Raw genomic sequence first — 27307 nt, 5'->3', positions numbered from 1 at the left:
GATGGCACTATGTGGCACTGATGACAGGTGGCACTGACGACAGGCGGCACTGATGACAGGTGGCACTGACGGCAGGTGGCACTGGGGGCAGGTGGCACTGGGGGCAGGTAGCACTGGGGTGGATGGCACTGGGGGCAGGTAGCACTGGGGTGGATGGCACTGGGGGCAGGTAGCACTGGGGTGGATGGAACTGGGGTGGATGGCACTGGGGTGGATGGCACTGGGGCAGATGGCACTGGGGCAGATGGCACTGGGGCGGATGGCACTGGGGCGGATGGCACTGGGGCGGATGGCACTTTTTATTTTATTTTTTTCCTTTTTTTTTTTTTTCCTTACTACAAGCAGAACGGCTGCCGCTGCAGCTGTTCATCTCTCTCCTCTCACACTGTCTGTGCGAGGAGGGAGAGCGGCGCTGCGAGATGATCTCATATGTTTACATATGAGATCATCTCCCATTGGACACGCCGATCACGCTGTAAACGGCCGCTGTGATTGGCCGTTTACAGCGATCTGTGTTTGCCTGTCCCCGGGGGACACGGCGAACACAGAACTTCCGCAATGCGCGGCGGCGCGCATTGCGGAAGTAAACATCAGGCCGTCCATTCGGCTATAGGGCGGGCGCGAGGTGGTTAATGTCTGTTTTTCAGCCGTCAACGGACAGATGAAAAACAGACAAACGGTCCGCATGTGTGAAAGGGGCGGAAGGCTGCCCATAGCCGATAACATTTAACTTGGATGGATCAATCAACTTGGGTACAATCAGCCTGCCCATACATGGTTCAAACCTCAGCCGGCCCCTGCTGAACCAGCCGAGATTTCAACCATCTATGGCCGGCTTAAAGCGTCATCTGTACAAGTGTAAGGTTGTTCGTCTGAAACAACTCGAGTACTATTTTGATAGAAGTATAGAACAGAAGTCGAATAGAAGTCTCCTTAAAGTAGTACAGGAACATTTTCTAAAGTTGGAGCGACTTCAGTAGTGCTAATTAACCTCCCTGGCAGTATGATTAGTTCAGATTTTAGGTGCTGAAAGCGGAAAAAATTATTTTGCATGGAAATCTTGCGTTTTATATTGTAGACCTGTAATTCTTAGGAATAACTCACTTAAATCTGTCCAAACCAAAGTCTAGTAGACATCCCGGGTATGATAAAGTTTAAAAAATGAAATCATAAATTATAATATAATAAATAACTATAAATAATTATACCAAATAATAATATAATAATAATAACAATTATTCAATAATGTAATCAAATCAAAAACACTGAAATTTGCTCAGTTGCAGAATTGTCACTGTCATTACTTTTCAGTATTTGATGACGGATCTCCCCACAAATCGCTATCCCTCAATTCTGAGAATGATTCTAATTTATTATTGGTGTTTTCTAGCTGGTCTAAAACCATTTTTGATGTAAAGGGACAGTTTTGGTTGCTATGGACAATCTCCAGTTTCCAGGCAGAAAGAACAGTTTTTATATTATAAAACTGCATGCAGGGCACTGGACAAACCACTAGGGACAAAGGGGATGTGAAATAATTACATACAGCAATGTAATCTGTAAGATTACATTATACTGTATGTAATGTGTGTGTTTCACTTTTTAAATTTGGTGCCGTTCTCCGTCCCCGTGCGTTGCAACCCTCGCAGGGAACGGAGCTCGGCTCCCTGATAGATCGAGCAGAGGACGAGCTGCTCACACTGTGGGGAGACATCGCTGGATCCAGGGTATAAGGCAAGTAAGCGCATCCTGGATCCAGCGATACGATCTGGCTTGGGGTTACCGCTAATGGTACTGAATTTTCACCCCAAGCCAGACTCAGGAATACCGCCAGGGGGGTTAAGACAGCTGTCATTGACTAACATTGAATTTGACATGTCATGCGACTTGGGGTCTCACAAGTCAGATGCCCAGTTGTGGTAGTGTGAACCGAGCCTAACACTTGTTAGGCACGCATTTAACCCCTTGATTACCCTGAGATGTTGACCTAGGGTTGCCACTTTTTCCACAAGCCAAACCCGAACACTTTCGTGGTGCACAGCAAAACATTTTTTTTTTTAACAGACACTATAGGATTGTGGCATACCTGGGACATCTTTAGGTGCTCTAAAGAGAACAGTAATTTGGCGTGCATAGTGCTCCCTCACCCACTTATCAGGCCCTTTTCTGAGCCACATTCCTGTCTGAATATTGTGTCAGGGTTTAAGGCAGACTGAAACCCGGACAAATGATTCAAAACCCAGGCTGTCCGGGTGAATCCCGAACAGGTGGCAACCCCCTTCCGAGTCAGTGTCATTAATACAGTGACAGTGTATAGTATTATCATTGATCACTGGTAATGTCAGTGTGAGTTAAACATTTCCTAACCAGTGTCAGTTAGTGTCAGATTGTCCGACGCACTAATTGCAGTCCCACTATAAGTCACTGATCACCACCATTACTAGTAATTAAAAAAATATAAATAAAATTTTTAGTATATATACCATAGTTTGTAGGCACTATAACTTTCACACAAACCGAAACATGTACAATTATAGGGATTTTTTTTTTATACCAAAGACATGTAGCAGAATACATTTTGGCCTACAGTTATGAAGACATTTTTTTTTTATTGGATATGTGTTGTAGCAAAAAAAACTTTTTTTCAAAATCAATGGTGTTGTTTAATTTATATAATAAAAAATAATAAACCCTGTGGTGATCGGATCCCCCCAAAAGAAAGCTCAATTTATGTAAAAAAAACATAATATATACAGTATTATATAATATACATTTTTTTGGTCACTGTGTTGCATGACCACACAATTACCAGTTAAAGTAGCGCACTGCTAAATAGCAAAAAATTCCCAGGTCACGAAGAAGGTAAAACCTTCCAGAACTCAAGTGGTTAAAGTGTTTTTAATCACAATTGAATTTGTTGTATTTTCACTTAATTGCCTATTGGACTTATAACAGCAAAACACATTGGGGTTGATTTACTAAATCTGGAAAGTGCAAAATCCAGTGTAGCTTTGCATTGTAGCCAATCAGCTTCTAACTTCAGCTTGTTCAATTAAGCTTTGACAAAAAGAAAAAAAAAAAAAAGAAAAAAAAGCTGCGTGCTTTCTATGCAGAGCTGTACCAGATTTTGCACTCTCCAGTTTTAGTGAATCAATCCCTGGGTTTCTTTATGTTGAAAGTTGATATTGGGTATCCAGATATCAGTGAGTGCTGCTGTTATCACTATATTTTCATATGTTAAGGTTGCATTCACAACTGAGTGCTTTCAGCTCATAAAACACTCGTAAAACGCCCCAAAAAAAACGCCCAACAAGTAAAATCCCATTCATTTCAATGGCACTTGTTCACATCTGAGCATTTTGTCACCTGAAGCAAAATGCCTGAAAAAAATGCCTGAAAAACCTCAAAAAAGAACACAAGCTTCTTCGGGGCAGATTACATAAAGCATTTTTCTGCCTTCTACATTGGTGCCTGAACAAAATTGCGGCTAAATCACAGTAAAATGAGCAACTTTGAAACACTCAGGTGTGAATGCAGCCTAAAGGAGAAGTCCAGCCTGAACTTGTTTAGCTGGGCTTTTCGTGCAATTCGTTTTGCACTCCTGTGACCCATTTTGAGCAGAGAGCATGCTGAAGTCCGCTCTCCACTGATGTCACATAGCTCAGTCCAGCAGGAGAGCTAATGACTGACAGTCAGCAGCTCTCTGCTCAGGTGTTCGACGGCTCAGTTCTCACTGAAGAGGCGCCGATGCTGCGTCCACCTAGGTAAGTATAAAACAGCAACAACAAAAAAAATATCATGTTTCTCTTTTCATTTTAGTTTGTTTTTTTCACCAAGCATGGTTAGGAAATTTGCCTCTATTTCTGTGCTTGCAGGGGCATCACATTTGAGGAAACTGGTCACCCCAGTTGGCCATTGGTGTTGCAAGTAATGAGTCTTCTTAACACCCCCATTAGTTCTGCTGGGCACACCTATTTCACAATGGGATTGATTTACTAAAGGCAAATAGACTGTGCAATTTACAAAGTGCAATTTCTCCAGAGCTTAGTAAATGAGCAGAAGGTCTGCTGACTTCCATCATCTAATCATGTGCAAGCAAAAATGCCGTTTTGAAAAATTTCCTTGCACGTGATTGAGTATATTTTGCAAAGTGAAGCTTTACCTAATTTACTAAGCTCTAGCGCAAGGGGTAGGCAACCTTAATGAGATGGAGATCTACCAGAACAAAATGGGAGGAGTCAAAGATCACCGAGCACAGTGTCGTTTCCTGCAGGAAAGCTGCAGGTACACTGCACTGCATTCGGGTGTGGGCAAACCGCAGCGCATCAGAGTGAAAGCATCCTTATACTATTATGCCCAGTGTGTTGCTTCACACTGAAGATCTCTTCTTTCCTGCTGCTGGCACCACTCTGGAGACCGCTAGATGGGATAAGAGATGGAGTGCAGTTGGTATCACTCCGCATGGGACAGAAGGCATCACTACAGAGGACTATGTATCACTCTATTGTATAACTTGGTTTACTCTAACTGTTGGGGATTAGAGAGGCCCCAGATCATATTGGCAAACTACTGTTATAATTGTTTTATATTATGAACTTTATTTGTTTTATGTATCATTACCATGTATGAATCGAATTGGATTTCAGTATATTATTACCATAATATACCTTGGTCCATTCATCTAATTACTTGCACCCGCATGCTCCATTTAAAGTCCCATCCCCCCCTTTCCCCCCTTTTTTTACATTGACAGGGATGGAGGTATGTGACCTCAACAGGCCTGTAAGTACCCTGTAAGTAACATGCCTTAGGGGATTTTTATATCCATCCCATTGCTGCCTTCTATCAATTATGCCTAAATTTTTTTAGGAAACTACAATATCACAATTTTTATCTATCTTTGATCTACATCACGTGCTTCGCTCCTGACGATTGGCCTAAGCCATGACACGCGTTAAGCTACAGATGCCATGTTTTATTAAATATATCCATTCTAACATTTTATGCATACTACCCTGATATTGGGTTCCATGGGTATTTATATCAATTGCTTATAGGATGGTTGCTTTTTATCATTTTTTATCGACTTACTATCAATGATAGGAATCAGTGAGGCTTCAGACATATTGGGCATTACTATGTTAAATCTGTGTGTGTATATACACAACCCTCAAAAATTTCACTTGTATCTTCTCATTTTGCGAGTGGATTTTGAGGGCTGGCAAGCTATTGGCTGCCTGGGAGTGGGGGAAGAGCACCGCTACCAGCCTGGGTTTAATGGGAGTCCTTCCTCCCATTCAACCCATACTTTAATGGGAGTCCAGCGATTGCGGAGGGGAAGAGAAAGGAGAGCCACCTGGATGATCAGAGCAAGGAACACAGCTATAACAGCTTTCATTTCAATTGCTGTGTTCCCTGCTGCTCGCTTTTACATATAGACCCTCCTCCTGGTCCCGGGACTTTGACAAGTCCAATCCCAGGACGGGCGATCTGTCAATCAAAGTTCCCCGGCCAGGGGGCGGGGCTATATGTGATGTTGAGCGGTGGGAACACAGCAATTGAAATTAAAGCTGTTATCGCTGTCTTCCATCATCCGGGTGGCTCTCCTGTCCCTCTGCTCCCCTGCACAGGTAGGCTGCATGGTGGGCACAGGCTGCATGATGCTGCATGGTGGGCACAGGCTGCATGGTGGGCACAGGCTGCAATAGGCTGCATGGTGGAAAAAAGGCTGCCTGAGGCTGCATGGTGGGCACAGGCTGCATGGTGGGCACATGCTGCATGGTGGGCACAGGCTGCATTGGTGGACACAGGCTGCATGGTAGACACATCATTGGGAGTAGTAATCGCTGTCATGCAGTGGTAGCCCATCCCCCCACAGTTAGAATCACTTCCTAGGAGACACTTAACCCCTTGATCACCTCCTAGTATTTAACCCCCTTCCCGTCAGTGTTATTTATATAGTAATCAGTGGCTATTTATACAATCGCTGTATAAATGACAATGGTATCAAAAATGGTCAAAAGTGTCCGATGTGTCCACCATAATGTCGCAGTCCCGATAAAAATTGCATATTGCCACCATTACTAGTAAAAAAAAAGAATAACATTAAAAAAGCCATAAATCTATCTCCTATTTTGTAGACGCTATAACTTTTACACAAACCAATCAATATACGCCTATTGAGATTTTTTTTTACCAAAAATATGTAGAAGAATACACATCGGCCTAAAGAGAAAAGAGAGAGCGCTTGGCAGCAGCTAGGAATGCCTGGGAGTAGTGACATCACCCATAGGCTCCCATGTCCCAGCTGTTGTTGGTGCTCCCTCCTCTACCCTACAACCGCCATTGGCTCACACAAGAGATCACAAGACCAGACTGGAGCGGGCTGAGAATACATAAGTATATGCATCATTTTTACACAGGTTAGTGAGTGCTGGAGGAAGAAGGGCATTTTTAGGTCTAATGTACAAATAAAAGTCTTTATGTGCTCCAATGTACAGTCTATAACAGATTTGATTCAGGTCATATCGGAATGTTGGTAAAAGCTTAGGTGTCTAGTGCAGCTGCCCACCACTTATGAAGAAATGGATACATAAGCTAAAAGGAAAAAAAGCAGCGCTCTAGACAAACCTATAAATAAGGCATACCGTAGTTCAAAAGAATAGTCATTTATTGAATGCTCTAAAAACAATGTTCAACCAAGAAACTTGTCCACAATTGTCAATATGACAAGATATTCATAACATGCTGTATCAGTCATTATATAAACTGAGGATCTGGCGAACTGGCGGTATCGTATATAACTTATGTTGAAGTGCCTCAGTTTACTTAGTTCACTTAGGGGATAATTATTGGTAATTCTGGGTAACTGCATTTAAAAACGTATGCACACGGTAGGAAATTCAGACGGAAAAAGTCAGATCGGATTATGTTGTTGGAAAATCCGATCGCGTGTGGGCTCTATCAGACTTTTTTTGTCGGAATTTCGGACGATAAAAGTTTGAGAGCTGGATCTAAAATTTTCTGACAACAAGATCCGATCAGACTTTTTCCAATCGTGTGAAGAGAATTCCGACGCACACAAGTGCCACGCATGCTGAGAAATCATTTGGAGATGAAAGCTATTGGCTACTGGCCTCTACATAGTCCCGTCGTATGTTTTTTACGTCACCGCGTTCTGAACGATGAGATTTTCTGACAACTTTGTGCGACCGTGTGTATGCAAGATAAGTTTCAGCCAAAATATGCCGGAAAAAATCTGACAGATTTTGTGGTTGGAATGTCCGACCGTGTGTTCAGTGCATAAGGATTCTTTACTAAATCATGTCAAATCTTTTGTTTTGTAACAGCACCACAGATGGGAAGTGTTTGTTACACCTACAGTCATATTTCTGTTGAGTTTACAAATTCTATCACAACTGATGGATTCAAAAGGACATGTTGATTATGTTACTTCTACTCTCAAGAACTTTGATCAGGAAATGTAAATTAAAATTTGGATGGTTGATTCTAGCATATGTCAAGATAAATTGAGCTGATGAAAAGGCGCTGTAATGTTTTTTCAAGCAGCAGATGTTTGGAGACTGATATAACCTGCTTCATTGGTGTTCTCCATATTTCCCTCCCTTGTTGGTTTAGGTACTAGTGTGAATGTCTATACAACTACTGTAGATAGATAGAGTATCTCACAAAAGTGAGTACACCCCTCACATTTTTGTAAATATTTTATTATATCTTTTCATGTGACAACACTGAAGAAATGACACTTTGCTACAATGTAAAATAGTGAGTGTCCAGTTTGTATAATGGTGTAAATTTGCTGTCCCCTCAAAATAACTCAACACACAGCCAGTAATGTCTAAACTGCTGGCAACAAAAGTGAGTACACCCCTAAGTGAAAATGTCCAAATTGGACCCAATTAGCCATTTTCCTTCCCCGGTGTCATGTGACTCATTAGTGTTACAAGGTCTCAGATGTGAATGGGGAGCAGGTGTGTTAAATTTGGTGTTATTGCTTTCACTCTCTCATACTGGAAGTTCAATATGGCACCTCATGGCAAAAAACGCTCTGAGGATCTGAAAAAAATGGTTGCTCTACATCAGGGATATGCAATTAGCGGACCTCCAGCTGTTGCAGAACTACAAGTCCCATGAGGCATAGCAAGACACTGACAGCCACCAGCATGACACCCAGAGGCAGAGACATGATGGGACTTGTAGTTTTGCAACAGCTGGAGGTCCGCTAATTGCATATCCCTGCTCTACATAAAGATGTCCTAGGCCAGTGATGGCGAACCTTGGCACCCCAGATGTTTTGGAACTACATTTCCCATGATACTCATGTACTCTGCAGTGTATCTGAGCATCATGGGAAATGTAGTTCCAAAACATCTGGGGTGCCAAGGTTTGCCATCACTGTCCTAGGCTATACCCTGAAACTGAGCTGCAACTCTGTGCAGAATGGGGATTGCTTATGACAATTGTAAATGTATTGTAAAATGTTAAGTGACTGGTATGATGAAAAATTCATTATGATAAAAAGTTGCATAAAAACTGACCAGTAGAATACACTAAACTTATAAATAGAAGCTAACTTTGCTACTTAATAAAACATCCCTGTTTAACTGTGCCTATCCCAAATGCCATTTCTTGATGACCTTTTCTTCTTTTGTTACTTTTTTGAATTTGGTTGACATTTTAAAAGGGGAGATAAACTCAAAAAGAACAGAATGTATGTAATGTGATCTTTCAGTAGCTCACTGCTGCCATTAGATGCATTGAGACTGTTCACACAAAAAAAATAAAAAAAGAGTGAAGATTTACTTATTCCAATTATGTGAACAGCAAATTCTGGTTTATGTAGTTCAACAATGCATAATTGGATACATGAAGTAAATCTCCACTCTTTTTTTGTTTGAAAATTTTAAACTGTTTTAGTAAATCAGCCTCATCTTTATTGATTTTAGCCTTGTGCAACTTTTACCTCCACTCTGAACTATTATATATTATTTCTAACAAGGACAAGAAGCAGAGGCACAGTTGAGTAACACACCCACTTCTATGGGCGTCTCAGCACACAGGACAGGTCTCGGCACCCATCCGAATGAGCCGTATGACACCTAGCTATAGTATACCTGTATACTAAACTACACTGTATACTAGCACTTGGTACATTTTCATCTACCTGCAGCTCTCTGATATTAGCATTTGATTTTTGTTTGTTTGAATCTAAAACATTTTTAGATGTGAAAGTTAGCACTTATGTGCACCTGTGCACTGTTCAGTTGCCAGTAAGCGGAAGTCACTTATAGACCAAAGAACCAGTGAAGTGGCTGATAATTGTTTAATTACGTTTTCAGAATGCAGTCCTAAGATCCTGACATTTATAGTATTAGAGAAAGACAAACACTTTTTGCATCACAGATTCATTCAAATACACATGATGTGACACTTGATGTACACTCAGAAGGAATCGAAATTGTGAGATTCTAGATATATGAACTTTATTGACTTATTTCTCAACCAGTTAAAGATGCCAAGATTACAGTGGAGTGGATGAAAAAATACAAAAGACCAGCACCCAGCCTACAAAATGTGCAATCTGCAATCTGTTCTCCGAGGTTGAAAAAAAAAACACAGTAATTTACCAACTGCTAGTAAGACAGCTTGGCTACTGTGGAGCTCCAATAACCTCATTAGGCCTCATTTACATTGCTGTCCAGGGCCGTATGCCACCCAGATCAATGTATTTCTGTGGTGGGTATGACCAGGTGCCCATTGCTCATGATGACATCTACTTAAAGATGATATATGATTGTAACTTTGGTTTTACAATTCTGTGTAGAATGCGGAAGGAGGGAGGACACATCATCCTCTGCATTCCTCTTGCCGTTGCTTGTCTTGGAAAAGTGTTCACAGCCAAGAAAAGCTGCAGCTATGAATCAACGTAATTTACCAACTGGCGGGAAGAAAGCTTGGCTACTGTGGAGCTCCAATAACCTCATTAGGCCTCATTCACATTGCTGTCCAGGGCCGTATACCACCCAGATCAACGTATTTCTGTGGTGGGTATAACCAGGTGCCCTTTGGTCATGGTGACATCTGCTTAACCACTTAAGCCCTGGACCATTTTGCAGCTAAAGGACCAGGCCCCTTTTTGCGATTCTGCACTGCGTTGCTTTAACTGACAATTACGCAGTCGTGCGACGTGGCTCCCAAACAAAATTGGTGTCCTTTTTTCCCCACATATAGAGCTTTCTTTAGGTGGTATTTGATCACCTCTGCGGTTTTTATTTTTTGCGCTATAAACAAAAACAGAGCGACAATTTTGAAAAAAATGCAATATTTTTTACTTTTTGCTATAATAAATATCCCCCAAAAATATATAAAAAAAATATTTTTTCCTCAGTGTAGGCCGATACGTATTCTTCTACATATTTTTGGTAAAAAAAAAAAAAATCACAATAAGCATTTATTGATTGGTTTGTGCAAAAGTTATAGCGTCTACAAAATAGGGGATAGTTTTATGGCATTTTTATTAATAATTTTTTTATTTACTAGTAATGGCAGCGATCAGTGATTTTTATTGTGAATGTGACATTATGGCGGACACGTCGGACAATTTTGACACATTTTTGGGACCATTGGCATTAATACATCGATCAGTGCGATTAAAAATGCACTGATTACTGTAAAAATGTCACTGGCAGTGAAGGGGTTAACCACTAGGGGGCAGTCTATGCGTTAAGGGTGTGTTTTTTTTTTTTTACTGAAGGGGGTGTGGCTTGGCGTGTGACGTCACTGATCATCTTTCCCTATGACATTGAGCAGACCAGTGACAGGCTCACTAGGAAGCACGAGGAGAGGTTTGTTTACACTTACCATGGTCACGGAGCTCAAGACCAGGTTGCGGGTGCGTCGTAGGCGGCGCATGCGACCCACGGCTGGGCACTTAAAGGGCAATGTACCTGTACGTGCTTGTGCCCAGTCGTGCCATTCTGACAATGTATATCGGCGTGAGGCGGTCCTTAACCACTTTCAGACCATACCATTTTGCTGGCTTAAGACCAGACCACCTTTTGCAATTCGGCACTGCATCATTTTAACTGACAATTGCACGGTCGTGCGACGTGGCTCCCAAACAAAATTGACGTCCTTTTTTTCCCACAAATAGAGCTTTGTTTTGGTGGTATTTAATCACCCCTGCGGTTTTTATTTTTTGTGCTATAAACAAAAATAGAACGTCAATTTTGAAAAAAATGCATTATTTTTAACTTTTTGCTATAATAAATATCCCCAAAAATATATAAAAAAATATTTTTTTCCTCAGTTTGGGCCAATACGTATTCTTCTACATATTATTGGTAAAAAAAAAATCGGAATAAGCGATTATTTATTGGTTTTCGCAAAATTTATAGCGTTTACAAAATAGGGGATATGGCATTTTTATTAATCATTTTTTTTTTTTACTAGTAATGGCAGCGATCAGCGATTTTTATTGTGACTGCAACATTATGGCAGACACATCGAACATTTTTGACACATTTTTGGGACCATTGTCATTTATACAGCAATCAGTGCTATACAAATGCACTAATTCCTTTGTAAATTACACTGGCAGTGAAGGGGTTAATCAGGGGGTGGCAGTGTAGGGGTTATGTGTATCCTAGGGGTGTGTTACTAACTGTGGGGTGCATGGCTGTGTGTTGGTGAACACTGATCTCTGCTCCAATCACAGGGAGCAGAGCTCAGTGTCACTTGTTGCTAGGCATAACGGGGAGATGCTGTTTACATCGGCATCTCCCCGTTCAGCCTTCCCGTGAGGTGATCATGGGTATCCCCGGCGTGCACACGATGGCAGGGCGGCAATTACAAATGGACGTACCTGTATGCCAATTTGCCTGCCCATGCCATTCTGCTGACGTACATCGTTGTGCGCCGGTCGGGAAGTGGTTAAGCGGTTAAAGATGATCTATCATTGTAACTTTAACTTTACAATTCTGTGTAGGATGCGGAAGGAGGGGAGGGGGGCACATCATCCTCTGCATTCCTCTTGCCGTTGCTTGTCTTGGACAAGTGCTCACAGCCAAGAAAAGCTGCAGCTATGAATCATATTTCTGCAATGGGTAGAACCAGGTGTCTTTTGGTCTTTGTGTCAGCTACTTAAAGTACCGTATTTATCTGCGTATAACATGCACTTTTTTGCCCTTAAAATCAGGGGAAAATCTTAGGTGCGTATTATACGCTGATCTCCTGACGATTGTGAGCCTCTGGGCAACTTTCGGCCATTCTCTGAGGCTTTTGGCGGCTTTCGGCCTTTCTCGGCAGCTTTTGCCCTTTCTCGACGACCGAGTGCGGCTGAAAGCCGCCGAGAGTGGCCGAAAGCTGCCGAGAACGGCCGAGAGCTACCAAGCGCCGAGATACACAGGACATCTGGCTCTGTATCTCGGTGGTGCCATTTTTAAACGCCAAAGCCGAAAATGACACTGACAAGGCTGCATATGACACTGACAAGACTGCAAGACAAGGCTGCATAACAAGGCTGCAAATGACACTGACAAGGCTGAAAATTACACTGATAAGGCTGCATTGATGGGCATTTAAATGTATGTTTTTTTTCCTTAAACTTCCCTCCTAAAATAATTTTCCTTAAAAATTCCCTCCTAAATTTGGGGTGCGTGTTATATGCCGACACGTGTTATACACCGATAAATACGGTAATACTAAACACTATTTAACCACTTCCCGACCAGCGCACGACGATGTACGTCGACAGAATGGCACGGGCAGGCATATTGGCGTACAGGTACGTCCAATATTCAATGCCGCCCTGCCATCGGGAAAGCGCCGCTGGCGGCGCGCTCCCGCGCTGGTCGGGACCCCCCTGAGTCCGGTTTGCGGGACCTCCCCGCGATCGTCTCACGGAGCGGCCGAATGGAGGAAATGCTGTGTAAACAACATTTCTCCATTCTGCCTAGCAACTAGTGACGCTGATCTCTGCTCCATGTGGAGCAGAGATCAGTGTTCACTAAATGAAAGCCCAACCCCCCCACAGTTAGTAACACACCCCTAGGAACACTTAACCCCTACACTGCCACCCACTGGTTAACCCTTTCACTGCCAGTGTCATTTACACAGGAATCACTGCATTTATATAGCAGTGATTACTGTATAAATGACAATGGTCCCAAAAATGTGTCAAAAATGTCTGATGGGTCCCCCACAATGTCGCAGTCACAATAAAAATCGCAGATCGCCGCCATTACTAGTAAAAAAAAAAATAATAAAAAAAATTAATAAAAATGCTATAAAACTATCCCTATTTTGTAAACGCTATAACTTTTGCGCAAACCAATCAATAATCGCTTATTGCGATTTTTTTTACCAAAAATATGTAGAAGAATACGTATCAGCCTAAACTGAGGGAAAAAAAAGTTTTTTTATATATTTTTGGGGGATATTTATTATAACAAAAAGTAAAAAATAATGCGTTTTTTTCAAAATTGTCGCTCTATTTTTGTTTATAGCGCAAAAAATAAAAACCGCAGGGGTGATCAAATACCACCTAAAGAAAGCTCTATTTGTGGAAAAAAAAGGACGTCAATTTTGTTTGGGAGCCACGTCGCACGACCGCGCAATTGTCAGTTAAAGCGACGCAGTGCCGAATCGCAAAAAGTGGTCTGGTCTTTGACCAGCAAAATGGTCCGGTCTGCAAGTGGTTAATTTACATTGAACTGGCTATTTCTGTATGTGGATGATGGCACTGTAATTATTTTAATAAAAAAGATCTAAGTACCTTTTTCATAATCGATATACAACTGTCATATGGCCCAGATCTTTCCCAGCATGTCTGCAGGGAAACATAAGCAGGAGGCTCTTCTAGTCCTCTGCAGCTGGTCACATGTTCAAAATAATAAAGATAACAACCATTGAAATACAGAGTAAAAATAAATAATAAACTGTTTTAAATTGACATACAAATATATATTTGAAATCAAATTATTGTTTTGTAGGAATAATATGGTGTGGGCAGATTTCTGCCAGTCATAGGCCCTCCAGCCTATGTCTTAGAATAAGAGGAAAGTGAAGCCTCCATTATTCTACATGTAATATCCCGCCCCCCATTGTGTTTAGCTGGCTAATGGGTATGGAGGGGGAGGGAGGGAGTGAGCTGTCATTTACCATGGTGTATACGCCCATATGTGGGAATATATAGTAACATGGGCTGCTCTAATGTGATGGGGAGGAAAATACTCAGCATAGAAACTCACTGAAAACTGAGCATGTGCAGATTTGCCACCACAGCTGCAAAATGCCTAGCTGAATTGGGGACATGAAAAGAAGGTGTAGCTAGAGAGCAGTAGGATCAAGTTTTTGCAGAATACAGAAAACAAATCTCATAGTGACTGAGTGAACAGCATGTAATACAGAGAGATTTTTATGATGTGTGTTTAGTGACACTTTCATACCTCCCAAATTTTGGAGATGGCAACGAGTGACACCTATTAGCAAAAGTATGTAGGCATAGGACATACCCTGCCACGCCCCCCTTAAAGGAGGATTATACAAAGAAAAATGATTAAAGTGGAGGGCCACCCTGAAAGAAAAAAATCATTAAAAAAAATGAAATATTTTTTTTTTAACTTACCAGAAATGCCTGTTGCTAGGCACATCATCCTAATCTGCCTCTTCCTCCTCTGTGGAGATCTTCTTTCTTCTCTCCTCCGTGCGGCGTCTTCTGGGTAATGGGTCGCGCTGTGTTCTGGGAACTGTGTGTCCCAGAACACAGCGCGCCCCATTCACAAAGCGCTGCACGACTCGCGCATGCGCAGTAGGAAACGGGCAGTGAAGCCACAAGGCTCCACTGCCTGTTTCCCTTAGATAGAATGGCAGCGCCGGGACCCGAGAGCCGAGGGACGGGTCGGCCTCGGGCAGCCGACATCGCGGGCACCGTGGACAGGTAAGTATGGTTATTAAGTCAGCAGCTACAGTGTTTGCAGCTGCTGACTTTTAATTTTGTTTTTTTTAAACCGGCCCTCCTCTTTAAACCCACAAGTACTTTTTTTTGCCACTACTATTCCTTTATACTGGCTTTTGAAATTTACAAATGCAGCAATTTAGAATTTGGATGAAAGGCTTAGTAGTGCTTTTTATATTCAAATATATAGATCAGACCAAAATTAGGAATAAATGAGGAGAAGAGAGGGACAGAGGGACTTTATTTCAAATCAGGGACAGTCCCTCAAAATCAGGAACCTCAACCTGCTGCTGCCTCTGGGATGCATGTGATGGGGAGCATTCTACTGCATACGTGTCATCAGGGGGCCAGCTTGAAAACCAGGAAGAGACAGCTGGCATCCTGATGAAGTCAAATAGGAAGATGGCAGGACCGGCAATGATTAGCAAAATCGCAGGTTATTGCAGAGCACTGTTAAAGTGTTACTAAACCCACAACAGTAAAAACAGCCCATATCTGCAGTAAACCATGCTTGTTATACTCACTGTGGAACCCAAGGGGTTAATCCTTTGCATTTCATAAAAAGGCTGCTTGATCCTGTATGCACAGATCCTCCCCTTCTTGCACTGACTTCAAAACATGTACGGATAAGACAGAGTTACTGGAGTCAGGCTGCACATGCTCAGATTGGAGTGTATTGCTAGAGAGTTTTTTTTCCCTGGGAGAGTGCATGTGATCAGCACAGGACTAATCAGCACTGTCCAGACAGAGAGCCAGGGGTCCTGCAAAATAAAAACCGCAGGGGTGATCAAATACCACCAAAAGAAAGCTCCATTTGTGGGAATAAAGGACATCAATTTTGCTTGGGAGCCACGTCGCACGACCGCGCAATTGTCAGTTAAAGCGACACAGTGCCAAATCACAAAAAGTGCTCTGGTCAGGAAGGAGGTAAAATCTTCCGGGGCTGAAGCAGTTAAGGTGAAAAAATACCTGGCAGTCACCAGCCCCCCAGCACCCCGTTTTACTTACCCGAGGCCCTTCATCTCCTCGGCGGGGACGCGCTGTCCCTCTCTCCACAGGGTCCCAGCTCTTAATTGGATAGCATGATAGCAGCTCAGCCATTGGCTCCCGTTGCTGTCAATCAAATCCAATGACCCGGGACCAGGGCAGAGTCCGGCACTCATGTCTGTGGATGCAAATGCTGTACTCAGCAAGGTAACCTCCTCGGGAGGGCGCTTCTCCTAGGGGGTTATCTAATGCGGGGGAGGAGCCGTGAGAGCCGCCGGGAGACCCCAGAGGACGATGTTCGGGGCCACTCTGTGCAAAAGGAGCTGCACAGTGGAGGTAAGTATGATATGTATGTTATTTAAAAAAAAAAAAAAACAATGTTTTACAATCACATTAAACCCACCAGGCTCTCTCAAGCCTGGTACACACTATAAGTCCCAGTTCACACTGGTGCGCAGTGCAAATCACATGCAATATATGTGTGATGCAAATTCAGCCATACAGGTTGTATGGCTAAATTTGCACCGCATTTCGACCAAAGTCGTCCAGGACCCTTTTTTTGGTCGGCACCAACATTCTGATAACTTCCATCAACCAATCATATGAAACCAAAAATGCAGGTTTTTTTTTTCCCCCTTGCATGAGATTATTCTTTGCAGAGTGAAACTTCACTTCATTTACTATGCATTGGAGCAGGGGTAGGCAACCAGTAGCCCTCCAGCCGTTGTGGAACTATATTTCCCATGCAAAGCTGGCAGTTACAATTATTCCCAGAGGCATGATGGCAACAGCTGGAAGGCCCCAGGTTGCCTACCCCTGCTCTGGAGCAACTGCACTTGCAAAGTGCACAGTCTATTTGCCTTTAGTGAATCAACCCCTATACCGTTGCCTAACGCCTATGATAATTGCTCTAGAGTCAAATCTTAGAAAAACGACATTTGCCCAAATGGTCAACAAAATGCTGAATATTAGATTCAAATTAAAATACACATGGTCAAGCTTGAAATCTAAGTATAGCTACAATATTCTTGCAGGCATTTTTGTTAGATGCCCACATCAGTAGAACAGCACACTGTAAAGTAAGATGATCGCTTTAACAGACAGATTGTGAGATACAGTTAGGTAGAATTATTTTAAGGTTTTATCAGATTATTGTATTAAGAATACAGTACAAAATATTTGCTGTAGTTGATGCAGGTTGATGAAAGTCTGCTGTACTTACCAGGTTAGTGAAAGTCTTGAAGCAAATCAATGAGATGTGTACCAGGGACTGGAGATATCTCTATAGCAGATTCAGATAGGGAGACAGCGATCCCATCTCCAGCTTTATACCCACAACTACATGTGCCTTATCTAGAAGTCCATCCTCCTGGCATAGATGAAACATCTGATCACAATGACCTTGCCAGTGACTCAATAACAGATGTGTCATGAACATTCCAAAGCTTCACTGAATAACAAAAGCAAACTATGATGAAATGAGATAATAAAAAAAGCACAATTGTATGATATTTATATTAATACTATATGTATTGCTATTTTCATTATTTAATCAAATATTATAGAGGAATAAATGTATGAAGCACGGGGGTTCTCCAAACTTTTTAAATAAAGGCCAATTTACCGTCCATCACACTGTTTGGGGGGGTCAGACAGTAGTCAGTGGGAATATAAAATACTTCTACATTAGTGGTGAATGGGAGGTAAAAATGCCCTTATGTCAGTGGTCAGTGGGCGTAAAAATGCCCCTGTGTTGCTGGTCAGTAGGTCATGTGTTACCCCGAGAAGAACTTTAGAACATAAATTAGTTAGTTGTTGGCCCAGGGTCTAAGTGGATGTGACACTGATCTTTATACAGGATGGCTCAATACTTTTGGTAATGGCAAGTTATGCATAGCTCCCAACTGTCCCTGATTTCGAGGGACTGTCCCTGATTTAGAGCAATTTCCCTCTGTCCCTCTTCCCCCCTCATTTGTCCCTAACTTTGGTCTGATCTATATGGTTGTATATTAAATGCACTTTTTATCCTTCAAAAAGTGTTTCCTAGTGCTAAACCTTTTATCCAAATTCTACATTTCTGCATTTTTAAATTTCAAAAGCAAATATAAAGGCATAGTAGTGGTAAAAAAAAAGCCCTTGTGGATTTGACTAAACTTTTTTTTGGTTAATTCTCCTTTAAGGGGGTGTGGCAGGGGGTGTGCCCTATGCCTACATACGTTTGGTAGTGGGTGTCCCTCATTCCCATCTCAAAATGTTGGGAGGTATGGGTATTTATGGATTTAAAGGGACTAACTTAGTGCTGTGGTTAGGTTTTAGGGTGTTAAGTGTTATCTTAAAGTGTAAGTAAACCCCCCTATCGTTTTCAGCCAAGGAAGCTGCCATCTTTGCCTCTGTTTAATCCACAACTGCCATGATGCTGCACATGTGATCAGTTATGACTCCAACCATTGGATGGTTTGACAGTTTGGTTGAGAGCACAACCAATGGGAGTGTTACATTTCCAGCATGTGCCCGGAAATGAAACTGTTTTATGGATGGGTTTACTTCCACTTTAACTGCTTCAACCCTGGAAGATTCTACCCCCTTCCTGACCAGAGCACGTTTTACAATTTGCCACTGCGACACTTTAACTGACAATTGCGCAGTCATTTGACGATGTACCCAAACAAAAATTGTGTTCCTTTTTTCCCACAAATAGAGCTTTCTTTTGGTGGTATTTGATCACCCCTACGGCTGTTATTTTTTGCACTATAAACAAAAAGAGAGCGACAATTTTGAAAAAAAAAATACAACTTTTTTTACTTTTTGCTATAATAAATATCCCCAAATTTAAAAAAAACTAATTTCTTCATCAGTTTAGGTCAATATATATTCTTCTACATATTTTTGGTAAAAAAAAAATCTCAATAAGTGCATATTGATTGGTTTGCGCAAAAGTTATAGCGTCTACAAACTATGGGAAAGATTTATGGCATTTTTATTATTATTATAATCTATGATTCTTAGTGGTATTGCGACATTGCAACAGACACATTGGACATTTTTGACACATTTTTTGGGACCACTGACATTTATACAGCGATCAGTGCTATAAAAATGCACTGATTACTTTGTAAATGACACTTGTAGGGAAGGGGTTATCACTAGGAGGCGATCAAGGGGTTAAATGTGTTCCCTCAGTGTGTTCTAACTGTATAGGGGTAGGACTGAGTAGGAGTGGGGACATTTCGCTGTTCCTATTTAGTAGGAACAAACGACATGCCTCCTCTCCTCTGACAGCACAGGCATTTGTGTGTTTACACACATAAATCCCCGTGCTGGCACTCGCAACCACCGGCCATGTGCATCGGTTCCTCTGCCGTGCAGCAGGCTCTGGCGGTTCTTAAAGGGACCCTGTACCTGTAGGGGGTTTTGCGCAGGGGAGCCATTCTTCCCCCGTATATGTATGCAAGCTGGTCGGGAACCAGTTAAAGTGTATGTGAACCCTAACAATGAACTTCTCTTATTTACTCTCTTTTGGTCCGTTAAATATACAGCTGAAAGCTTTATATACAGCTGAAAGCATTAAAGCATCTTGTTATATGGAAACATAGAAGAGTGATGGCAGGAAAATTACCCATTGAGTCTGCCCCATTTTTTTTCTTGATTTATATATATGTTTTGTGTTTTTCTGTTTTGAGTATAGATCTATGTTTGGCTCAAGCAGTGGCGTAGCGTGGGGGGTGCGGGGGGTGCCGTGGCCCTGGGCGCGACATTTATGGGGGTGCAATTTCGTGCCAGTAGAGTCACTACTGGCTGCCTCCTCCTAAATTTAATTTCCCGTGTCCCCGGCGCTCCGGGCTGCCATGTACAGTGTTCAGCACCCTGTGATTGGAGGTATGGGTGTCATGTGCGGTGTGGGGACTGAAGTCCCGCCTCTGCACGTGACCCCCATACGCCCAATCACAGTGCGCCGGACACTGTACATGGCGGCCAGAACAGTAATGACAAGCTGCCGCCATCTTCTCCTCCTCCTCCCCTGCCTCTAAACCCATGCAGCACAAGCAGGTGAGGAGGAACACGGACTGGGGAAAGGCAGAGAGAGGCAGAAGAGAGAGAGGAGAGAGGCATAGAGCAGGAGAGACAGAGGCAGAGAGAGAGAGAGACAGGCAGAGAGAGAGAGGGGGGCACAGGGTGGGAGAGACAGAGGCAGAGAGAGAGAGGGACAGAGAGAGAGAGGCAGAAAGCGGGAGAGGCAGAGAAAGAGAAAGAGAGGGACAGAGACAGAGGCAGAGAGCGGGAGAGGCAGAGAGAGAGGGACAGAGAGAGAGAAGGAAAGAGAGAGAGAGGGAGACAGAGAGAGACAAAGAGAGAGACAGAGGCAGAGAGAGAGGTGGAGAGAGAGAGAGAGAGAGACGGAGAGAGAAGCAGAGAGAGAGGAGGAAAGAGAGAGGTAGAGAGAGAGAAGGAAAGAGAGTAGGCTTGTGCAATTTGTTTCGTAACGAATCGAAATTCGGCCGAATTTTGCATCTTTCGGACATTCGGATGCATCCGAATGTCCGAATAAAAAAATAACAAATTACAACGAATACGAAAGAAATATAACGAATGAATTTGAATGAATTCGACATGATTCGAAATTATTTCAACCGCATTCGAAATTATTTCAACATGATTCGACATTATTTCAACTGCATTCGAAATTATTTCAACATGATTCAACATTATTTCAACCGCATTCGAAAATATTTTGTGACCCGACTTTAGGGCCATGTATCTCGGGGTCACCTGGTGCTAGACACTTCAAATTTGGATATATTGTAGAGCTAGAAGGAAAGAGAGCGAGGCAGAGAGAGAGAGATAGAGAGCGAGAGAGAGAGGCAGAGAGAGAGAGAGATAGAGAGCGAGAGAGAGAGGCAGAGAGAGACGGAGAGAGAGACACAGAGAGAGAGAGAGAGAGAGAGAGAGACAGAGGCAGAGGCAGAGAGAGACAGGCAGAGAGAGAGACAGGCAGAGGCAGAGAGAGACAGAAGGAGAGAGAGAGTTACTGTAGTCAGGACAGTATAGTGGTCAGTTTAGTGTAGTGTAGAGTATAGTGGTCAGCGTATTGTAGTGGACAGTATAGTATAGTGGTCAGCGTAGTGTACTGGACAGAATAGTATAGTGGTCAGTGTAGTGTAGTGGACAGTATAGTATAGTGGTCAGTGTAGTGTAGTGGGCTCCAACGACATGCAGGTAGGTTAATTGGCTTCTGTCCACAAATTGGCCCTAGACTATGAATGGGGACCTTGGATTGTGGGCTCCTTGAGGGTAGGGACCGATGTGAGTGTGCAATGTACAGGGATAGGGACAATTGTAGACACTCAGGTGGAACTGGATGGACTGGTGTCTTTATTCAACCTTACTAACTAACTATCATCATGGACAGTATAGTGTACAGTGGTCAGTGTAGTGTGTAGTATAGTGGTCAATATAGATAGTGGTTAGTGTAGTGGACAGTATAGTGGTCAGTGTAGTGGACACTATAGTATAGTGGTCAGTGTAGTGGACAGTATAGTATAGTAGGTTAGTGTAGTGGTCAGTATAGGAAGTGCTAAAAGTCCACAGGTTAGGGGGCGCAAATTACTTGCCTTGCCCCGGGTGCTGACAACCTACACTACGCCACTGGGCCCAAGCATGTTTGAATCTACAAAAGCTGGCCATACACTATGCAATCTGAGTGTACAATCTCTGTACAATTTATTTTAGGTTTATCTAAACTATGGAATAGGAGGACTCACCTGAACAATCTTCTATTCAATATTTATCAAATCAAGCAGGCCCCTGCACTACATAGTTGATGGTAGAGCTAAAGGAGACTGTACAGTCAGATTGTACAGTATATGGCCAACTCACACCAGAAACATTGGGGCTGATTTAGTAAAGGCAAATAGTCTGTGTACTTTGCAAAGTGCAGTTTCACTTTGCAAGAGCAGTTGCTCCAAAGCTTTGTAAATGAGCAGAAGCTCTGGTGACTTTCCTCATCCAATCATGTGCAAGCAATAATGCTGTTTTTTCCCCCCTTGCACGTGATTGGGTATTCTTTGCAAAGTGAAGGTTTACCTCATTTACTATGCTCTCTAGTGACTGCACTTTACAAAGTGCACAGTCTATTTGCATTTGGTAAATCAATCCCATTGCGTTCCTGTGCAGTTACTGTGCCTTCACCTGCAGTGCGCTTTTCAGCACCAAAAAACTACTTTTGAAAAAACACCCCACCCAAAATCACATGGTGCTGCAGTACCATACAATCTGCATTTGATATTTCTGTTTGGGGTGCTGTTAACAATGTATTAGCACCCACAGCAAAGCACAAAGGCAGTGTGTTTAAAACACGGTGTGAGAAAAGCACACAAAGCGTGCCTTTCCAGCACCTCATTCTGGTGTCAACTGGTCTTTACTGTTGACTGACTCACTACCTCTGCTGGAAGTAGCATCAACTACACTTTTAGTAAAACAATACTTTCTAAAGCTGGTCATACATGATACAATTTTTTTGTACAATTTTCCTTTAGATTTACCAAACTCATACAATATCATAGCTCCCAACTGTCCCTGATTTTGAAGGATTGTGCCTGATTTGGAGCAATGACCCTCTGTCCCTCATTGTCCCTCATTTTGGTCTGATCTATATAGTTGTATATAAAATGCCCTTTTTATCTATCAAAATGTGTTTTCCAGCGCTAAACCTTTCATCCAATTTCTAAATTGCTGCATTTGTAAATTCCAAAAGCCAATATAATGGAATAGTAGTGCTAAAAAAAGCACTTGTGGGTTCAACCAACTTTTTTTTTTTTGTACAATTCTCCTTTAAGGGGGGTGGCAAGGGGTGTGTCCTATGCCTGCATACTTTTGCTGATAGGTGTTCCTCATTCCCATCTCGAAAACTTGGGAGGTATGCAATATGAGGTCACACCTAAGCACTTTCAATTAAGGCAGGCCCTTGTACTATATAGTTGAAGGTAAATCTAAAGGAAATTAAACAAGAAAACAATCTATGGCCAGCTTAAGATTTTAAGATTCGTTTTGAACTTTCCCCTTGCTAGTTTGAGGACATGTCCTCATATTCTTGATCTTGGTTTCATATATCGCCATCCTAGTCTCCCCTTTCCCTTCATTCCTCAAGGCTATTTATTACGTTTCTGAAGTCTGTCCTGATATGTGTTATCCCTCAGACCTTTTTTGTTTCTGGACTCTTATCAATATCTTTTTTGTAAGTGAGGTCTCCAGAACTGGACACAGCATTCAAAATTAGGCCTAAATAAAGATCTAATGCAGGCATGTCCAAAGTCCGGCCTGCGGGTCAAATGTGGCCCCCCTGGTAATTTGGATATATATATCTTTTGTGGCCCCCAGATCATATTTATCGGTGCTACCTCGGAGGGGACAGGGAGGGGGCGGGACAAGCGCCCTCAGATTACATAAAGGAGAATCTCCCGTTTACTCGGCGGCATCTATAATAGGAAGTCCCATCTCCTGGGCTGGCATTGGACGACTGTTCTGTCTATCATAGGAGGCGGGACTTTGTGTTAAAGAGGCCACTGAGTAAACAGAAGATTCTTCTGTATGTAATCTGTTGGCACTCTTCCCGTCCCCTCCCTGTCCCCTCCGAGGCTGCAGATGGGCATCGATCAGGTTGCACTGATGGCAGTGGTAAGGCTGCATTCATGTAAATGGTGAGGCTACATTCATGGCAATGGTAAGGCTGCATTCATAGCAATGGCAAGGCTGCATTCATGGCAATGGTGAGGCTGCATTCATGGCAATGGTAAGGCTGCATTCATGCCAATGGTGAGGCTCCATTCAGGGCAATGGTAAGGCTACATTCATGGGAATGGTGAGGCTGCATTCATGGCAATGGTGAGGCTGCATTCATGGCAATAGTGAGGCTGCATTCATGGCAATGGTGAGGCTGCATTCATGGCAATGGTGAGGCTGCATTCATGGCAATGGTGAGGCTGCATTCATGGCAATAGTGAGGCTGCATTCATGGCAATGATAAGGCTGCATTGATTGCAACGATAAGGCTGCATTGATTGTAATGGTAAGGCTGCAATCATGGCAATGATAAGGCTGCGTTCATGGTAATGGTGAGGCTGCAGATGGGCACTGACCCTTATTTTGCTTCACAGTTCCTTATTTAAAATTGCAGTTTTTCCTGAAACTTTCCTCTTAAAGTGAAGGTGCGTGTTATACACCAATAAATATGGTATATCCAAATAACACGCCCAAGCTCATCCTTAGTCCTGAGCGGTGCTCTGGTATTCGTATTAGTGCTCGGACAAACAAAGTTAGAAGGAATTTTAATGGTGCAAAGAATGTGAGGCAAAATGGTTGGCCCTCACACATGTTCACTTCTTCAAATCTGCTCCTCTTTGAAAAAAGTTTGGACACCCCTGATCTACTGTATATAGATATGCACAGAGTAAACTCTACAGAATTGCTACTCTTAAATGCCACTCTAATTAGGCACTAGTTAGGATAAAAGCTAGGGTTGCCACTTTTTCTTCAAGTCAAACCCGAACACTTTAGCGGCGAACAGTAAATTTTCCTGTCTGAACAATGTGTCCGGGTTTCAGGTTGGCTGAAACCCGGACACATGATCCAAAACCCGGACTGTCCGGGTGAATCCCAGACAGGTGGCAACCCTAATAACAGCTCACCTCTCTTACATATGTTAATTTGAACACAAATACCTCTTTGATAGTGATCTTGTAAGAAATTCAGAGCTGCCCTGCGTTCTGTGCACACCTAGTGTGTTATCTCAAGGAAAGTAATGAACCCTCCTAGTTCTTATCTTGGGACTACAGAATGATTAGCCTGTATGTTGTAGAGATAGAACCATAGAGGGGTTTGAGTAGTTTAGTAACCACTGTTTGACAGCACACAGGGGTTGATTTACCAAAACTGGAGAGTGCACAATCTGGTGCAGCTCGGCATAGAAACCGATCAGCTTCCATTTTATTTTTTGTCAAAGCTTAATTGAACAAGCTGATGGAGTTAGAAGTTGATTGGCTACCATGCACAGCTGCACCAGATTTTGCACACTCCAGTTTTAGAAAATCAACCCAATAGTCCACAAAAATGCTGTGCGTCATCAACCCTTAAAGCAGAGCTCCACCCAAAAGGGGAAGCTCCACTTGTTTGCTTGTCCCTCCTCCGCTGCCATCATATTTGGCATCTTTCCATTTTGACAGGTACCTCTCCCCACTTCCAGGAGACCTCACCATGGACCTCTCCGCAGGAAGTTTGCCCCCCCCCTCCTCCTTCCCCTGCCATCAGGCCATTTGTGTCCAATCACAGCTGGTCACAGAATGTAAACAAACCACGGTAACGATATGTTACCTCCTCCTCCTCCTCACACACCGATCGTGTGTGAGAAGGAGATTGCGGTAACATATCGTTGCCGCTTACAGTACACACCAACACACACTGATTGCCCCCCTAATAAAGAGTACCTGTCATCACCCATCAAAGTACCTGTCACAACCCATCTAAGTACCCGAGTACCTGAGTACCTGTTACAGCCCATCTGAGTACCTGAGTACTTGAGTATCTGTCACAGTATATCTGAGTACCTGAGTACCTGTCACAGCCGATCTGAGTACCCGAGTATCTGTCACAGTATATCTGAGTACCTGTCACAGTTCATTTGAGTACGTGAGTACCTGTCACAGTCCATCTGAGTACCCGGGTACCTGTCACAGGCCACCTGAGTACCCGAGTACCTGTCACAGTTCATTTGAGTACCCGATTACCTGTCACAGTCCATCTGTGTACCCGAGTACCTGTCAGTGCATCAGGTGTGATCACGTGTGATCAATTTTCAATGATTTGCACCATAGCTTGTAGACTCTATTGCCGCATACACATGACCGGACTTTTCGACGGACTAGGTCCGACTGACTTTCCGACCGATTTTTGGTGCAGGTCCAACAGACTTTCCAAATGAGCTGACCTGCATACACACGAACAGACTTCCCAATGGACTTTCAAGATTTATGGACGTGCCCATCCGTTCGTTTTGAACGTGACTCCAGGTACAACAGGACTAGAAAGGGAAGTCAATCTCGCAGCTTTCATCGGTGAGATTGACACCTTGTGAGCCCCGTCGCCTGGTATGGGTTTTTAGGGGAACCCCCTACGCCGAAAAAACGTACCAGACCCTTATCCAGACCCTTATCCGAGCACGCAGCCCGGCCGGTCAGGAAAGGGAGTGGGGACGAGCGAGCGCCCCCCTCCTCCTGAGCCATACCAGGCCAACATGGGGGGTGCTTTGGGGAAGGGGGGCCACTAGGTGGCCCGGTCTTCTATCGCCACCGCCGCCGCCTTCTCTTCTTCTTCTTGTTCTTCTTCTTCTTCCTTGAGATGTTGACTCGATGCTCTCTCGACTGTGACATCATAATGGGCGGGAACATCACCCGGTGACCCTGCCCATTGTCCCTATATAAGTCGCTGTGCAAACCGCCCCTGTCATTAAGGCCAGAGACAGCGTTGAGTCAACATCTCAAGGAAGAAGAAGAGAAGAACAGAAGATGGCGAAGACAGCGGCGACAGAAGACCGGGCCACTGCCAGTAAAAGAGCTGGAAGAAGGAGCGGAGGCCTGGCAAGAAGAACCGAAGAGGGGGACAAGACCCCCAAAGTCGGAAGAAGACCCCTGTGGCCCCCCCACCCCAAAGCATCTTGTCCCCATGTTGATGAGGACAAGGGCCTCTTCCCGACAACCCTGGCCGTTGGTTTCAGGGTCTACGGGCGGGGGGGCTTATCGGAGTCCAGGAGCCCCTTTTAATAAGGGGGCCCCCAGATCCCGGCCCCCCATCCTATGTGAATGAGTATGGGGTACATCATAACCCTACCCATTCACCTGGGGGAAAAAGTGTCAATTAAAAAAACACACTACACGGGTTTTTAAAGTAGTTTATTAGGCAGCTCCAGGGGTCTTCTTCCGACTTCGGGGTCTTCTTCCAACTTCTCTTCTCGCCAGGCTCCTCCGCTATCTTCTGCTCTTTTTCCGCTCTTTTGCTAGCGGTGGCCCGGCTTTCTCCTTCGTTGTCATCGTCGCAGTCTTCTTCTTCCTTCTGTTCTTCCGATGTTGGCACAACGCTCTCTCCCGCTGTATTGCCGTGGACAAGGTGTGCGGCAACATATATAGGCATAAGGCATAAGGGTCACCTGGCGACCCCGCCCCTTATGACATCACATTCCCAGCATGCCCCGGGACTGTGACATCATAAGGTGCGGGTTCACCAGGTGACATCACCCGGTGACCCCCGCCACTTATGCCTATATAAGTCGCGGCGCACCGTGTCCACGGCATTACAGTG

The 27307-nt window shown here is 43.5% G+C and overlaps 1 protein-coding gene across 1 annotated transcript in view; it reads right to left on the bottom strand.

The window, feature by feature from the left end:
• SCD (stearoyl-CoA desaturase) overlaps positions 1 to 17325 on the bottom strand; it is an 84923-nt gene extending 67598 nt beyond the window's left edge. Inside the window, exon 1 of the mRNA XM_077454438.1 lies at positions 17187 to 17325. The gene's annotated coding sequence lies outside the window, so the exon portion shown is untranslated. The remainder of the gene's footprint in view (positions 1 to 17186) is intronic.
• Between the last annotated feature and the right edge of the window lie 9982 nt (positions 17326 to 27307).

Source organism: Lithobates pipiens, unplaced genomic scaffold, assembly GCF_037356315.1.
Source record: "Lithobates pipiens isolate NorthernLeopardFrog02 unplaced genomic scaffold, aLitPip1_a1.2 Scaffold_25, whole genome shotgun sequence".
NCBI lineage: Eukaryota > Metazoa > Chordata > Amphibia > Anura > Ranidae > Lithobates > Lithobates pipiens.
The sequence above is the reverse complement of the archived record's forward strand: the minus strand, read 5'-3'. Positions and strand labels throughout refer to the sequence as shown.